This window comes from Anguilla anguilla, chromosome 15, assembly GCF_013347855.1.
Source record: "Anguilla anguilla isolate fAngAng1 chromosome 15, fAngAng1.pri, whole genome shotgun sequence".
In the NCBI taxonomy this organism is placed as follows: domain Eukaryota; kingdom Metazoa; phylum Chordata; class Actinopteri; order Anguilliformes; family Anguillidae; genus Anguilla; species Anguilla anguilla.
The window spans coordinates 22,655,351-22,672,973 of record NC_049215.1 but is presented as its reverse complement, the minus strand read 5'-3'; positions in this window follow the sequence as shown (position 1 = coordinate 22,672,973).

Here is a 17,623-nt window from a genome sequence, read left to right as displayed (position 1 = left end):
GAACAGGAAAGCAATCAAACACAGAGATCCCATTCTGCATATTTAATAGGGATTGAAATTCCTGTAGAGTAAAGAATCTAAACTTTGAATAAAAAAGTTTTAATTGGGGGAACCTTGATGTGATTTCAGTGGTGTTTATTTTGAAGAACATCATAAGATGAGATTCCCATGAAGTAATTTCAAGTTTGAGTAAAACTCATTTGCAGGATTTTCTTTAGTGGCCATTGACTGCTATTCTCAAGTGCTCTGTGACAAATTAAATGGAAATTGTTATTTTTCAGTTAAAATGTGATGTAGCAACTTATGGAAACAATGCTTTCTCAGTTATTATTCCATTAGTCTGTTTCTGACCTTTAGAATATTTTTCAGGTGCATTTGTTGATTGTAACCCTTTTCACATAAGCAGCCTTATCCAGAAGTGTTCTCTTTAGGGGGTCATGTCTGAACGAGAGCCAGAAAAGCTTCTCTGGTAAATGGCATTCTGAATGTTGGGCTTAGTGCCTTGTTGCCTAAATCCTGTACATTTGGTAATACATGTGAATATACAGTGAGCTCCATAATGCTTGGGATGTGTGTGTGTGTGTGTGTGTGTGTGTGTGTGTGCGTGCGTGTGTGTGCATTTGTGTGCATGCATGTGTGCGTGTGTGTATGCGAGCGCATGTGCCTTCCTGTGTATGTAAATGTTTATTTTTGTGTACAGTATATGTATAAAAATTGCTTGAATTTCTAAATGTATAAAAATTATGTTATGAAGGACCTGACCTAATGGATAATAAATCTCTTAGTCTCATTGCATATCTCTTCCCATAGTTTGAGGCTAATGAAACTATTCCTGCTAAAACATAATTCTTGAATCTGAGTGAAACACTCCTAAAACACTCCTTGCCATAGAAAATCATTATCATTATGGATAGAATATTCTACTCCCCTCACTGGTTCATTTGCATGAGTTAGCAGACGGCAAACGGCACCAATAAAGTTCCACACTCATAAAATGAAGTTCAGGTACTTTACGGGCATTTCTTGTAAAACCAGCAATAACACAAATAGTGTTTGTTACAATCTTGCATTGCTTGTTTTTTCTGTATATCTGTGCTTACACCTATATATCTGAATTAGCATATTATTACTTGCATTCATAAAGTGTAGTGCTGGTCGGGAGATTGTAAGAATGATACATCTTCTAATTTCTTTACAATAATACATATTAAACAATGGATAAATATTTTGTTAAATTTACCAGGCAACCTATTAATCACACTACTTACAGCCACATGTCTCTCCAGGCTAATGAAGAAAAGAAGCTGAGACATTAACATAAATTGTTTTATCTTAAACATGAAACTATTTAACAGTCTCATGACAAAAAAGTGTCTTTTAATAAACTATGAAACTAGAGAATGTTCATATTAACTGTCTTTCATAACTTTAGGCTATATAATAAAATAGGGTGCTTATGAGCTGCTTATGAATAGGGCAGAGCATTCACCTGCAAGTTTTATTTGTGCCAAAGCATGTGCTAGAAAATATTCTCTAATATTGAGAAGTTTGGTGTAGACTAGTGCTAATTGTTTTCCTTTATGAGCTAGGCTACTGGAGGCTATATTTCCCGTTTTGCAGAAATCGCGGATGGAATCATACAACCATGTGTTAATTTGACAATTAATTTGCATCTGGTGCTGTTCAGCATTGGGGATATCGTTTGCGTATGCCTGATGTATGTTTGTTTAGCCAGGTGTGTTTGTTTACTTGTGGGAGTAAACATCCATCTACTTAAGGGGCATGTGAGTTCACTGACATCTTGCTACCTTAAAAGTACTACCATAAAAATGTTTGCCCTGATGGCATGAACAACCATGAAGAAACCAATCATACAAAATATCAATTTGTCTTCTTGTAGTGACATGATTGCATCAAAGCCAATTGACCCCCTCAGTGCAATGTGATGGTGTCACGGTTCAAACACTTCGCCACACATGTGGGTGTAAGGCATTCGGATGATGAAGATGGATCATCAAACATGCCAATAAACAGCATGGCATGCAATCTTTATTAGTCTGGAGTAATGGCCACTTTCATCCGCCAACAGCTGCAACATGCTGTAGAACCCTGTTGCTCAAATCACAGCCCTCGAAGGCTGAGAATGCTGATTTCCCACCCTCCCACCCTAGGAGTCAGGAGTGAAGTCTGGCCAATCAGTAGCATTAATTGTTCAGTTAATTACTTGGGAGAAAAAAAACAGGACTGTATTTGGATTTGAGGGTCAGATTTTAGTATCCTTGCTATATAATAAAAGCTTTGCATGGAAACTAGATTATAGATACAGTAGTTTGTACTGATCCGAGAAAGTCAAACACACACAATACATACTGTGTGACAATAAAGCAAGCTGAAGAAACAGGCTTCCTTTCCCAGTAGGTCTCGTTGATAAATAGGGATTTTTTTAGTAGTTAAGAGCAGGGATCCTGCACAGGGGCCCAAATAGCATCAAGCATTTAACCTCCCACGTTCCAGTCAGTCAAAGACATCCACCTCCCTCCAGCAGTGCCCAAATTTCAGTGCATGCACAAGCTTGTATTGTGGTTGGCAGCGTTTATTTTGGTGAGTTCCAGCAGCAATTGAGCATGTTTATTCAATAGTTATTAATAATTCCCTCTTGTCAAACCATGTTTTGTGAAATAATTAATATTGAGCAGGCCTCTGTTTTTTTTAATCACCCTTCTGCAGCCTTTGTGAAGCTGAAAAAAACAAACACTAGGCTGATCAGCTTAGGAAAGACTAGATTCGATGGTCTCCCAGGATTAATGACTCCCATCTCTCAACTGTTGACAGAAATTGGATTGAAGGTGTTTGCAGCCAAGAAACCTGGAGAGTGCCTCCCTACGTACAGTAACAAGGCTAGCTAGTGGGGAGGAGGGTTAAAGGGGGTGGGGGGGTCTTGCTTGTCTCCCACCTGGCGGTTGTCTGTACCTGGACGAACTTCCTTGAACATTTTGTTTGAAGCATGCGCGTCCCCTTATTTTCTCCTTCCGTATGAGATTCTAAAGGCCAAGTCCATTTTCTGTTGAGGGGCATTCATAAAACTTTTTTGCGCGATCTTGCGAGCATACCAGATCTGAGCCACCTGATTGGACGGCGCCTTTGAAATCAGAGCATCCCCAGACTGACAGATGGCTCTCTGTAGCCGTAGCCTTGACTGAGGATTTTATTGTTGATTCTCTGTCGCCAACATACATTCCCACCACTGATATGACAACTGAATGACACCGTGGATACTGAATGAATTCATCCTGAATAGATCACTCAGTAGCCCCATCAGATAACGCAAGTTTTTTTTTTCTTTTCTTTTTTTAACACTTTCTTAAGTCTCAAGTTAGCAAGGCTTTTTTGAGTTTGCAGATCTCATAGCTGATGCTTATTTAGAGTCCTACAGGAGTTTGGTACAAGGAGGATTTCTTTCCTTCACAGAAACAGACCTGAGGGAGGATCAACAAGATTAAGTGTACACACAGCCTTTTATGCAGCCAGACGGCACCGGTGGAGCACAAGCGCATCCAATCGACCCTCGAGTCAAAGCATATTTGAAAATGGCTCCTCAATGGCCCACGTCCCATTTAGTGTATCACAAGACACGATTTTAATTGCACTGGGGGTTTAGGGACGAGCGGAAGAAACTTCATTTCAACTCGCTGTGGAGAGTCTCATAAAACACTAAGCAGACCAGGGCAGACCAATAAGGCAGGGCTTTGTGTTTTTCATGTGTAAACATGCATGAAACATCTCATTTGAGGAGCATTGCCATCTTGTGGCTGCTTTAGAAAGGGCCTGACTTCTGCTCAATACATCTCATCTAGTATTTACAGTTTGTTTCCCCTTTTCTTTGACTTTTAAACAGGACTGACAAAAGGAAGATGTGAAGAAAACTTTATTTTTTCATAAGCAGTGCGGTTTTTTTCCCCTGGCTTTCCTAATGGAGCACTAATGACTACACATACCATGTGCACAATGGGAGATAAAATAGTTTTTAAAAGATGCTTTTATGATCTCCTGTCGAGAACCAGAGGGGAAATATTTCAGAACCCATCTGATGACAGCAACTGGTTTCCAAGGTTACATGGCAATCACAAAGCTGGCAGCGTGTACCACAGCATGAGATTTCCAAGAGCAGTGGACTGAACATTTTAAATATGATACAGGGAGAGAGAAAAAAAACTTGTATTTTAAAACCTTATGAATGTACGTTCTTCAAAGCCATAACAAAATTATTGTGGGAGTTTACCATAGCAGAGCAAGCCTTTTCATTTCTCTTTGACAGCAAGGGGACTGTATGGGAACAATCTGTCAACAGGACATTGGATCACAGTTAACGTGGTTATCACACTCACACCATGCTTAATAAAGCAGAGACAAAGCAGACTGTGACATATATCCACTCATTTGTGCCAAGCCAGATGTGAAATAGCCACATAAGTGAATGGAACTGCTTAGTTCTGCATGGATATGCTGTAGTCGGTCTTATTGCTATTTTATCAACCCTGACCACTGCTGTTGCCTCAACACAGGCATGGAGTGGGAGCGGGTCCTTGAGGTTCCATAAATTTGAATCCAAGATGGCGGCAAAGTGAGACGCTTGTCATTTCCTTGCAAAGGATCTTGTTCCTCCAATCCAAGACAAGTGTGAATTCTGGCTATTTAATTAGCTGGCTGTTCTTTGCTGTCTAGCATCAGTCAGATGAGCAGGATCAACTAAAAATTGCATGAGTTTCACCCTCCTTGATATTGACATTCACATCAGAGACATTTTGACGGCTTATCAGGAGGGTTAGGGTGTAAACATTATTTTTAACTGCATCGTTGTTTTTCAGTTCTCATAAGTTTGTATCGAAACCTGCCAGTTGTCGGCCCAGGCTTGATTCTGCCGCTATCCAGGCCTGCTTTGAGCCTGTTTAATCCTGTCAGTTTGGAATCTTTGGCACAGAACGCCTGTGGGCCGAGATCCATCATCTCCAGAATTAGAGAAAACCTATACTGATTCCCCCAGCTGCCGGCACATCCTTCTGTGGTGTATTAGAAAAGCCAGAGACATCGACCACTCCTGCGCCTGTCACCAGGCCGCTGTCAATACAAAAACTAAGTGGCAGACGGCACCTTCAAGCAAGATCCCCTATTCGGTGTCAGAACCACGACTGATAGCTTGCAGCTATCAGTTCAATGCAGGCACTGTGCTAATCCGGTAAATATTAGGAGTCGATGAATCTGTGTCTAAAAGTAGCCCATCCTGATGCAGTGAAGATGAGTGGATCTTTGTGACACCTCCTCTGACCTGAAACCCTGTATGAAAAGAAAAGTCAGAGCATAGTGATTGCATTGCTAATATTTTAAAACCAGTACAACGGTAATTATGTTTTTGTTTCCCTGAAGAGCTTCAAGATAGAGCTTTGTGTTTACCACATGAATTTAAATGTTGGGAGTAAATGACCCACTATCTCCTGTCGTTCTTCTCCTGGCAGGTAACTCTAAAGTTTGCCCATAAAATTCTGGAAGATTTTGCTAGCGGGACTAACTGCTGCAAAGAAACCAAACTGGGCTTTATGGAGCTTCTGAAGGCTTTTACAGTGCAGTATGGCTGAGCTTTTAAAAAATATCTTCCTCCTTGAGAAAACCACAGCATGATTTCATCATGCTCCCGGCAGGCAATCCCAGCATGCAACAAGGCAGGACGTGATGCATTTACAAACACATGGATGGTAAATTGTATGTCATATCCCCCTTCACCTCCTGGTTGAAATGAAAGGAACTATATTCATGTAATCAATTATTATTCCTTTATACAACACCTGGGTGTTATCCCCCCCCCCCCCCCCCCCACACCACATTGGTGTTTGAAGTTTTCCATGGAATTAAACACTGCTGACAAACTCAAATGTATCAGATAAGCTGTTTATTGCAATGATTCAGGCAGGCCAAAATTCAGTTAACATTTAACTTTTCCTCACCTTTGAATCTTCCACTATGCCTTTTCAGGACCCACTCAACATGTTTAAAGTGTCTTTTTACAATTTATCTGTGCAGAGGGTTGATAAAGTATTATTATATTTAGTAAGATGTTAATGGGACGTTTAGTATGCAGAAACATTTAATCTAATTGATCTCTTGAATAAATTAATAAGTGAAATGTACTGCCCTTAGCCTGTCAGTCTTAATCTGTCAGCATAATAAAAATTAATCTTGATGCAATTATCAGCTCGGGAGAAAGTGGAATCAAAGGAAGCATTGTACCAAACAGGCCTTAGGAGTCTATATGGGGATAACACAGTTTGCCGTTATGAATAGAAAGCAGCTTGTGTTTATTGTGCATTGTTTGGCATTGCAAAGTAGAAGTTATGGAATTAGATTTGTAACTTGCAGGAAGGCGGCCAGTCTGAACTGAAGATGAGACACTGCTGCTGTACCTTAACAAGGAGCCTCAAAGGCCTTCATACCATACAAAGAAGATGGTGCTCAATGTAAGCCATGCAGCGTACCTCAGACAGTAGAATCTGCTAAGAAAATACGACCCTTTTAGTTGATCAAATTTTAAGATTGGAATGTATGATGACATACACATTTCTTTCAGAACTGTGTAAAGTGCACAGTGGTCAATATATACCTCAAAACAAAGATTCCTGGTATGTCAATCTACCCCATAAACTGCCTCATTCAACAACCTCAGTGGGGCTCTTCAGACATTTTCTATTTACATCACACACTGCTTTGACCATTTCCTTACATTTATTTGAGGGGATTTAATTCAAAATCTTTAATTCCACATGGACAAAAAAATATCTTGTCACAGCTGATTTGACATAAATGAAGTGGAATGGCCATCACTTATTATCATATCATATTCATATTATTCTCAACACTGGGTGGTTGAAGACACCATCTTGTGGTACAAAACTTTTTTACATGAGCATTGCATAGTACAATTACAGACATGCCAATTATAGAAATACTTGGTTTAAACACATTTGCAGGTATTTTAGGCCTATGTGCATTAATGTGTATTTATGCTGCGACTAAGCTGAACTGGCCAAGCAAGGGGCAATAAATAATTATTTATTGATTGATCACATGTCTTCAGGGACACTTCTCTTTATTAAAAGGAACTATGCCACCAACAATACAACACAAATAAAACATTGAAAGCAATAAAAAGGCATACAAAACATGAAAAAGTAGTAAAATAGCAGGGCGCCCTGAAAATAGTTCGGAATGGCAACACCTCCTTGCGCACTTGTGACCCCCACTGGTTGATCAGGCGACTACAGGCCGGCGTATTGAAGTGCACGTGAAAAGCATACCTCAGACTCGTCCAAGACCCTGAAATGTGAACTGTGTCATAATAAGAAACAGTGACAGATGACAAGCACATTCTTGTATAATCTCTCCCAAGTTGCGGACATTGCATCAATGAACACCAATGAATATGGAGAAGTACTCAAAACTGGGAGTAAAAGGGAAAAGGTATCATTTTTTTAAAGCATGGTGGAGCATGGGTTAGTTATTTGGTTAATGAAGTACCCATCTCAGTTACAATGGCAGTCTTGAAACAGACTGAGCACTCATGCTCTTTAATTTAGGGACTGTAAAGGGAGACACCAAAATTCAAAACACAGTGAGTGGCGAGAGTCATTTAAAATCTTCTATAATTTCCTTTTCATTTTTGATAGGCACTTAACATTAGGGCTACTGAACTGACTCGCTGTAGAAAAGGTAGAATGGGATTCAATAAATTATGTGTTAAAGAAGGTGAAGATGATTTTGTCATCCTTGAAAGGATTTAATTTTTTATCTGAGCAGAGCTCTGTCACAAAGACATCCACAGTTGGGGTGACAAATTAACTGCCTATTTTAATGGTTGCTTGGTTTTCTTTTCTGGTGAAAACCACTAAAAAATTGGATATGATGCAGCTAGATCTTAAAAACAGGTCTTTATACTTTATTTCACATAAGGTAACATATCAACTTTAAAGCTGAATCTAAAATGTTCTGTAATGAGCATTTCAATTCTGAAAATATACTATATTCTGTTCTTCTCTTCTATTCTCAGCTACTTTAACACACAAGGTTATATTTGAATACAGAAAGTATTACCCATGTGACTTTCATCCTTACCACAGCTATTCCAGTGTGTTCTAAAACTCCAATCTTTACCTCTTGTTCGTTATGCATAAACCTTATAGGTACTGTCTAAATGACAAGAGAATTTGGGTTGGAAATGTGCAGATGTGTAAAAATTGTGGCATTAAATGAGCGGTTGCTGGTCCAACCACTGCTGGTCTCACATACAGCACCACGGCCTTACCCCTACAGTACATTTCCCATCTTTAGTCTCCCTAACGGCTTCAGTAAATATTCAGCTGTATGAAACTACTTAGAAATACAAGTTGCCTTTGATAAAGGTCTCTGCCAAGAAACTTTATGAATGACTTTATTAATTTTTTCGGATGAGATTTGTTCACATTACTTTTTACTTATGTTCGTATTTCTTGGATTTGAACAAATTCAACCAGTATTCATTTGAGAGTATTGCGTATCAATGAGCATAAAACAATCAAATAAATAAATAATGTTCATGGATAATGCCTAAAGATCAACAGCATCTTTTTATTTGAATTGTACTTATTTTTTTAAGGGACAGTGAACAATATCCACCATAAATGTTATAGCATCTAGCTATCTCGAGTTATCTCAAAGGCTATAGTCCGTGGGCTGATCAGAACAACACACTGATAATGTATAAAAAGTAAAACCTGTATAGGATTAAGGGGCTTGTTCTTGCCTGGGAGGTTAACACAAAACTGCAATTTTCCCAACACCCTTTGGGAGCATTTGTCTTTAGTGTCTTGGGCATGTTGACATAGCAAAGGTGTTTGACCCGGCTTGTTGGCTGCCTCAGTGGCAGCTGTGGCTGACAGGAAGCTAATTAAGCATCACTAAATTCCTAAGAGCACATCTTGGAGTTTATACCAAAGTATAACCACTGCAGTTTGGCTACAACCGGGGCCAAGTTTTCTTAAATAGGTTAGAAATCTGAATGCATTGCCTTTTCTTACTGCAGAGTTACTGCATTTCCAGTGTACAGTGAAGTTCAAATATAATTAATGGTGATATTTCTCATGAAATAAAAGAATAAGATAATTTTTTGATCTTTGATTAAATATGATTATACCATATTAATTGCTTTGTACACTGCACACAGAAGCAACTATATGTTTAATTCAGTGCCATTTCCTCACTGAACAACTTTATAAATCTGTTTTATAGCAGATGCCCCCCTGGTGCATTTTAATATGCACTTCCACGTAGCGCTAAGGGAGTGGGGGTGTATGAATAACAGCCTGTTGAAGTGTTATTCACATGGTTCACATGAACAAAGATGTTCAGTCCAGGAATGGCATTACAGCTCCTCGATTTCATAGCTTTTCACAGGGGACAGAGCGAGCTCTGAAGTGGCTACTGCTCCAATGTCAAACTGAAATAGGTCCGAGCTCACACTGTTCCCATCCTGTTCTTCTTGTTTTTCTCTGTCTGATTTTGCATCCTTGTAGCGTGATACGGGTCTGAGGTGCCAAGGAAATATGGGCTGAATTTTAAAGCGAGCAGAAAATAGTTCTGCCGTTCAATTTATCTGCAAAGCTATTTTAAACTTAGCCCAGAGGGCCAGAGAGGGAGTATTAATGGGAGATAAAGACAGATGCTAGGATCTTCCATCACTCCAAGAGTAAGGGGGTTAGGAAACACTCACACTGTATTTCAAAACGTTAACCGTGTGAGACTCAGATTGAGGAGAGGAAATAAAAACAATGTTGTTTCCAAGAATTGCTTTGTAGTCATGATACTGTTCTACTCCATTTGGCAATGCTGGAGGGCAACACCCACAGTGGTCTTGGGAGTTGAAGTTTTGCCCCCTAGCAATGATCTTTGAAGTGGTAGTGTTACTCCTAGCAGGGATTTGGAGAGTTATAATTTTACACCAGCCAGTGGTTTTGGAAGAGGCAGTTTTATTCCAAACCGTTGTCTTAGGAGTTGTAAAATCTGATGAATTACAGAGTGTAAAAAAGTCAGAAAAAATGCTTCCCATTTCTGTCTCTTTTCAAGTAGGGAGAGCAATGGGAGGCTATATATACGACCACAGCCTGCAATGCTTCATGATATCACTTTCTTTTTTATTTGTTCTCCTTATCCGTGCATATAACAACTATTTACAGTCTGAGACTGAACAATTCAGCAGAATTAGTCTAATGAAATCCATTTATTAAGTGTTATAGTTCTTCGCACTTTACATATCCATTGTTGATAGGTACATAAAAAGTTAATCAGATGGCACCCTTATCATTCATTTGTGTTTTATACTCTGAGCTTGCTTTAGCAAAAAAAAAAAAAAATATGATGCTTAATTCCAATATGATGCCCATGAATTATCAGTTGCCAATTTGAATAAAATTATTATAGAATGCTTATTTGGTGTAGCTGTTTCTGTCTTGGTTCAAAATTGTACTATTGGAACCAGCTCGAGCTGTTAACACATTTCTTTTTTGTTACAATCTTCCAGGTTTGACCCAGAACAGCTTGTTGTCGATGTGGAGACAACTTTATTCCTAGCTTTTCCTTGCATTATGCATTATGCATTATGAATAAAATTATCTGCAAAAAACTAAAATGCATATTTTTGCAACTATTAACATATTAACTTTGCCATATGACTGTTAGTTTGTAGTTTTTCTGGGACACTAGAAGTTGGCTTGTATCATAGTTTGAATGCAACATGTATATAATTGGAAATATAGAATTATTTATTTTAAGTTCATGGCAATGAAGATGTAGAACCTTGCCATGCTTGCTATCTCCTTTTTTAAAAGTTCACTTTTATATGCCCAGGGTTGACAGACTTTTCATTGCTTATAATATTACTGCAATAATCATGATAAAATCAAAGATTGATCTCTTGGTGTAATTGCACTTCACCCTCCTATACACCTCAGTGACTGAGGTATTTCAGGGACATGATGTTCCTACAGAGAAAATTGCCTCCATCTCCTGCACGTCCTGTCTGCCAGATCATCTCCCACGCAGTATGGTAAGTTTCATGTTTGGCTCATGCTGTATATGTCAGTTTGGCAAAAAATATTATGACATTTTAACAGAACCTGGAACACTGGGCCAATTTGTTTTCAGCCTGGCTGATGGAATGTGCCTAGATTTCATTGTGAAGATAACATGGGAAATTAATTGTCTGGGTGTTGCACAATTAATACTTGATGGTAGAGCTTTTGTAAATGTAAATCAGAGAAACGAAAACAGGTGTAGCTTTACAAAATTGTATATTTATTTGTATAATAGCCAAAGATGTTCCATTCAAATGACCTTCTTCAGGTTGACTGCCAAAAAAGTTGGTTACCTATATCACATGAAATCGATAGTTTCCTGCATCAGGTCTGAATCCACTCTTATGGATCTGGTCTTGTAAGGTCTTGGCGATTTGATTCCTAGGCAGAGATCAGTTGTACCTTTACAGAAAGTACTGTCTCAAAAAAAGGTGTAAAGTGGTGAAAATTGATAATAATTTAAATAATGCTACATGGGATAATATACCTGCTATATTATATTATCATCACATGGAATTCCATGGTTGCACCACGTGCAACTTCAGTGGTGATATCATTCTACAACGGTCTGTCAGTTGTTGTCACAGGTGTTTATGCATGACTACATAGCCCTTAGGAAGACATTTTAAAGTTCTTAGACATTCACTGCCAACAAAGTATAGAGTGTGCTATTCTCTGCTTCATATGTGATTGCTTCAGATAGGGTCACCACACATCTCAAACCGTGCACAGTTTGAAGAGTTGGAGCAAGACACAAGAATATGCCCTTCAGCCCACAATATTTTTAGTTAGGGAGATAATTAAAGCACCTCAGCTGTGGCTTTCTGTGACCCCATTATAGCCACAGCAAGGGAATCACAGGCCCAGCAGAGAGGACGGACATCTGGATTGTGATTTCTTTGATTTAGAAGTTCATTTCCAGAGAACAGATGATGGTGAAACTTTTATTCCGCTTCATGATTAATTTCTCCTGTCAGCTCTGTAAATACGAAATCCTGACAGCTGAGGGATTTTCAACAAATAATACAGATGAAACAACAAAAAATGGTTTATTTATCTGAATTAAGCCATGCAAATACATCAGAGAGAGGACTAATGCGGTTGATATAAGCTAGAAAAAATAGCTTGTATAAAAACTATATAAAAAATACATGTAAGTTCATTGTTTCAGTTAATGACTCAAATAACTCTTTTGTGCATTCCAAAAGATTAACTACCCCATTGTGACAGTGATGATGACAATGAAGAGAATAATAACAAGAAGAAAAAGAATGTAATTATATGAGTTCTTCCACATATATTGCAGCTAATATTTTATTTTATGTACAATTGCAGTGTTTGTTTGTGTTCTTAGAGGTGTCTGTTGGCACACTAATGTCCCCTTGGGGACTGAAAAAACAATCTGTATCTATCTATTTACAGTACTTTAGCAGAAACTCTTATCCAGGGAAAATGTACATTTTCACTGAAGCAATTCAGGGTAAGCAAGGGTGGTTGGTAGAATGGTGGTTCTCCACTTCAAACATAATCCTACACTGCCACCTGACCTTTCCAGCCAAACTGGCCATGTCACCGTGTCCTCTTCGCAGACAGCAGTGGAAATCACTCCTTAACTTTCTTGTGCGTTTGGTGAATTCTAATATTTATACTTTCATGCTGATCGATATCTCACAGATGTGTTAATGGAATGCGTATTGATATTATTGAATAAACAAAACAAGAAAACAAAAGAGCCAGTATTGGTAGCATCCGTTTACATGGACTTGCAGCTATTAATATAGAGCCTGTCATTTTGTGACCTGGCTGCTTCCTGCAGTGTAGTGGGGAGCATCAGAGACCTGAATTAAGATGTGCCTTCCTTGGCAACAGAGAAGGATAAATGTGCATATTTATGGCCAGTGATGGTCAGTTGCTTTTGCATGAGAATAAAATGGCTTGTCCTAAATTCAAAATCGAACTATAACCAATGTGCGGGCATAAATTAGTGAAAGACTGCACAATCAAAGAACCAATTTGGTGTTCAAATAAAAAATAATTTACTACTTAAATTGCTAGAAAATATGGTTCATTTAAGCTCAAAATGTATTCCTTTGTTAAGCAAACTCACAAGGACACCCAGATGCTTGATTGCGATACTTAAAAGGCAGAATTAAAATCATAAAAATAAACATGAGAAAATGGACCTTCAAGCAGCCAGTCACAGGGGTATTGCTCTCTTTTAACTGCCACAAGCTCTCCGATACTACTTTGTGACCTAATCAGTGGCTCGTGGGCAATTGTATTCAAAGAGTGGGCATGCCTTATCTCAACAGCTCCTTGCATGGTTACGTATGTGGGAGACAAAGTGGTAATTTCAAGAGACCCAACTGGTGATTCTGAACAGCAAGGACAAAAACACATTTACTCATTTTTTCAAATGAACAGCTCAAACAGAAATAATGTACAGGAACACATTTACCTGCATCTAATGTTTCACCATCCTTTATCTGCATGAGTATTAACTAAAAGGATAGATAGATAGACAGGCAGGCAGACAGACAGACAGACAGACAGACAGACAGACAGACAGACAGACTGACTGACTGACTGACTGACTGATTGATTGATTGAAAAATATACACTTCTCATGTCTGGTATTCCATTCCAGTTATATATGTACGCAGGTGTATATGTATATGCTAGTTGCATGTCAGTAAAATGACCAGTGGACCAAGGACAGTAATATGACATTACCGATATAGTGGAAACTTGTTTGTTTTAGAAGTACATTTCTGATTATATGGAATCCAGTTCAATATTCAACTAAGAGCTCAATCAAACACAATGAATTGAAAGCTCAGGACCAGGGTCAGGGGAGCACTGGTCGGAATGATTGTTTCACTTTCTGTGAAACTGATGATATTCTGGTACCTGTAAGCTTAGATAACATTGACTGCCGTGCTGTCAATTACATTAGCCTCCGTTCTACCCAGCTGCACTGAAGTTTTTTCATTTGTTCTGAAATAATTTTGTGTTCAGCAGCCACTGGAAGTCAATGGGAAACATTGCTGACAAATAAATTTCAAAAACACCCCTGTAGAAGATAGATTACTGGGTGGTATGGATAAAGCTCTCTGATGTTACATTGACTAAATATTTTTGTTGAGGATCGCACAAAAGTTTGATTGGGTCTGAGTACTAATGCTCAACTGGCTGGGACGGTGATGAATTACTAGATTGGGTGGGTTGAAAAAGAAAAAATCAAATAATAAAGAATTCAGAATGTGAGTGTGCATCAATGCCATTATAAGCAATTTACTGGCACTGCGATAAAGTACATTTAAAGAAATGGAACATCACTAATAAAAGATGAAGCTGGTGAACAGAATATGGCCCTGCTTCAGACCTCAATGTCACTGGAAAGGGAGAGAGAAGGTGCAGTGCCAAAGAAACTGTAATTACTCCTCTATGATCCATATTAAGGCAAGCACTTTATAATTGCCATTAGATTACAGCTGTCTAGGGGTATTAAAATGACTAAATTGACAGTATTTAATTACAGAATATATCATATAAAATGTTACATAAATTATATAATAAAATAATGAAAATAAAAAATACATATTAAATTGCTACACATTTGAAATTATTGTGTATGCATACATATAGATGTAGAGTTGGCATCAGTGTATTTTGCAGGCAAATTGAATGACACTCGGTAAACACAAAAGACATAGACAAAGGCCTAACCTGGAGAAATAACAAGGAGAGAAACCACGAAGAGAAAGTAACGGCATGCTTATTAAAAAGCTCTCCTGACTACTTCACGCCATCTGTGTCAATGGAGTGAACTACTGATTTGCAATTACCTGCTTATTTAATAAAGGTAGACTATGAGGACCCATTTGGGTGTGTTCATTATCCCTCACAAATGTTAAGCAGCTCATTAGATGCACCACAGTAATGAACTCTTTTATCTTGGCTGTTGAGGACAATCTAGTCAAAGGGTGACCACTCAAAGTTCACATTTGCATATGGTAAGCTGGCCTTCCTGTAGCGTATGTGCTTGCTGTGGGAGAATGTGATCAGCATGGGGACACAAAGAGCACTTCCTGCGGGGGAATATGATCGGTATGGGGACACAAAGAGCACTTCCTGCGGGGGAATATGATCGGTATGGGGACACAAAGAGCACTTCCTGCGGGGGAATATGATCGGTATGGGGACACAAAGAGCACTTCCTGCGGGGGAATATGATCGGTATGGGGACACAAAGAGCACTTCCTGCAGGGGAATATGACCGGTATGGGGACACAAAGAGCACTTCCTGTGTGAGAATGTGGTCAGTCTGGAGATGCATAGTGAATATTGTTATGCTCGTTTCTTGACCATCCTCTTGTTGCCGTTGTCTAAGCACAAATCTGAGGTAGAATATTCATATCACTGTTGAACAGTGAAAGAAAAGTGTTCCTTCACAACAAAAATATATGCCATAGTGCATTGTTTTATATTTGGAAAGCAATTTCCAGCTTGCATTAAGACTGACCTGCAAGATCAGCTCATTTGACAGCTCAGCTCATTCAGTTGAAAATCATCACTCAGAGGGAATGAGAGTTGCTGTTTGCACTGAAAGGGTATTCTGGAATAGTTGTGCTAGTCATGGAAACTTCTCTGGCTTTTGCCTGTATGCTATCGTTACTGTGACGGGGATATCAAATGCTGTGGCTGCTCACATGCAGTCAGTTATCCACAGTGGTGTTATTTGAGATGAGGATGCTGAGGGGCTGAGGGAGGCATTTGAGCTGTGCATTCTGGGAAGTACAATACTGAAATGCTGTATATGTAACATACACATAATGCACTCAAATTCTAATTTTTGTCAGCCTTACTGTCATATATTTTACAAAGGTCATTAGAGCCAGGTGCTCCTAGCCAGTTGATCAGTACTGCTACCACCTATATATAAGAGCAGGACCTTTGACAGTTTGGCCAGAATGCCAAGGAAAAAAGATATCTGTGATGATCTCAAGGAAGCAATTGTTTATATGGTGACTACAAACATTTCATTATGCACAGATATATAGACAGACAGATGGAGTACTTTTTCAATCTTACTTTTCAAAGCTTTGACTTTATACATCTTTAATCTTGTTCCAAGTTTGTGCCTAATCTCATTTACATCTGTCCCAGCATTTTCAGAAATGCCCATCAGTTATGATGCATTTATGTATGTACACTGCTTTTCTTCACCAGACCTAATAAATCATGTGAATGCTATATGCCATGTATCATCTTTTCTGTCCTTTTTCTTGGATAGTTATTTTTATGGGTTTTTTTTCATAAAAATCGTTTTTAAAATGATGAATGGAGATTGTAAGCCATGTAAGTATCACATTTTATATAGAGAACTCAGGCGGTGTGCTTTTGCCAGTGTTAGTGTAATAAAACTGACTTGGATCCTTCCTTTACCTGAAAGGGTGAGGTTATAATAGATGCAAAAGAATGCAAAATTCAGTAAAAACTTTTCTCAGGACCATTTATCCTCAGGCCACATCACTCCTATTGTGGTCCCAGTGTTTTCTGTGGCATAGAACAGAGATGGTTTTGGCTGAGGTGAGAGGGGGTGGAAGGGAGAAGGATGGGATCAGTGTATTTTCATTAGCCTCTGGGTGTTTCAAACCCTGCTGCTTCCAAACATATGACCTTCATTTTAATGAGTTCCATGGAAACATGCTCCAGGAGTTGCAGAGCCAGGCAGCGAGAGACTCACTTTAAATAATCCATAACAAAGCCCACCAGTGGCACATTGACTTCTTAATAAGTCACAAAACCCGGATATTGTTCTTCAGTGGGTAAGGAGGACTACAGTCAATGGCCATTCCTGCAAAGCAGGCTGGTGGCAGCTGGAGGTTGCATGGCGCAGTGATTAGAAAGGTGTCTGAGAGACCGGCTGCACGGAATGTCAGGGAAATGTATGAGGGAATGTTAGGAGACACATGAGAAAAAAGGCATAGAGCGCATTATGTGCGTGTGTGTGTGTGTGTGTGTGTGTGTGTTTGTGTGTGTGTGTGTATGTCTGCACCTGCAGTCCTGTTTTGGCTGGTTCTGGGACAGCCCTCATGCCTAGAACTTCTAGATACCACAGATGCACAAAAATTTTAAAACTGAATTCAATCAACCATTGTTCAATCAAAGAAAAGTTCAATCAACACAGTTTGACTAATTTAGTTTCTGTTTATTATTCTGAGCTCTACAAAATGTCTATTTGTCATTCAACGTTAAATATTGACTGAATCTAGGCCAGCTGAATTCAGTCCCAGTCTTATTCTCTCAAAAACTTATTTTTTTCTTCTTCTGGGATTTTTCAAACTTGCCTGTGACTTATTGTATTTTCCCCACTTCTGAGTAAATTGACTGTGATATTTATCATTGGGGTAATAGCATTTGTTTCCTTGACATCTGGGACATTACTGCAACCAAAAGCTCCCACTCCA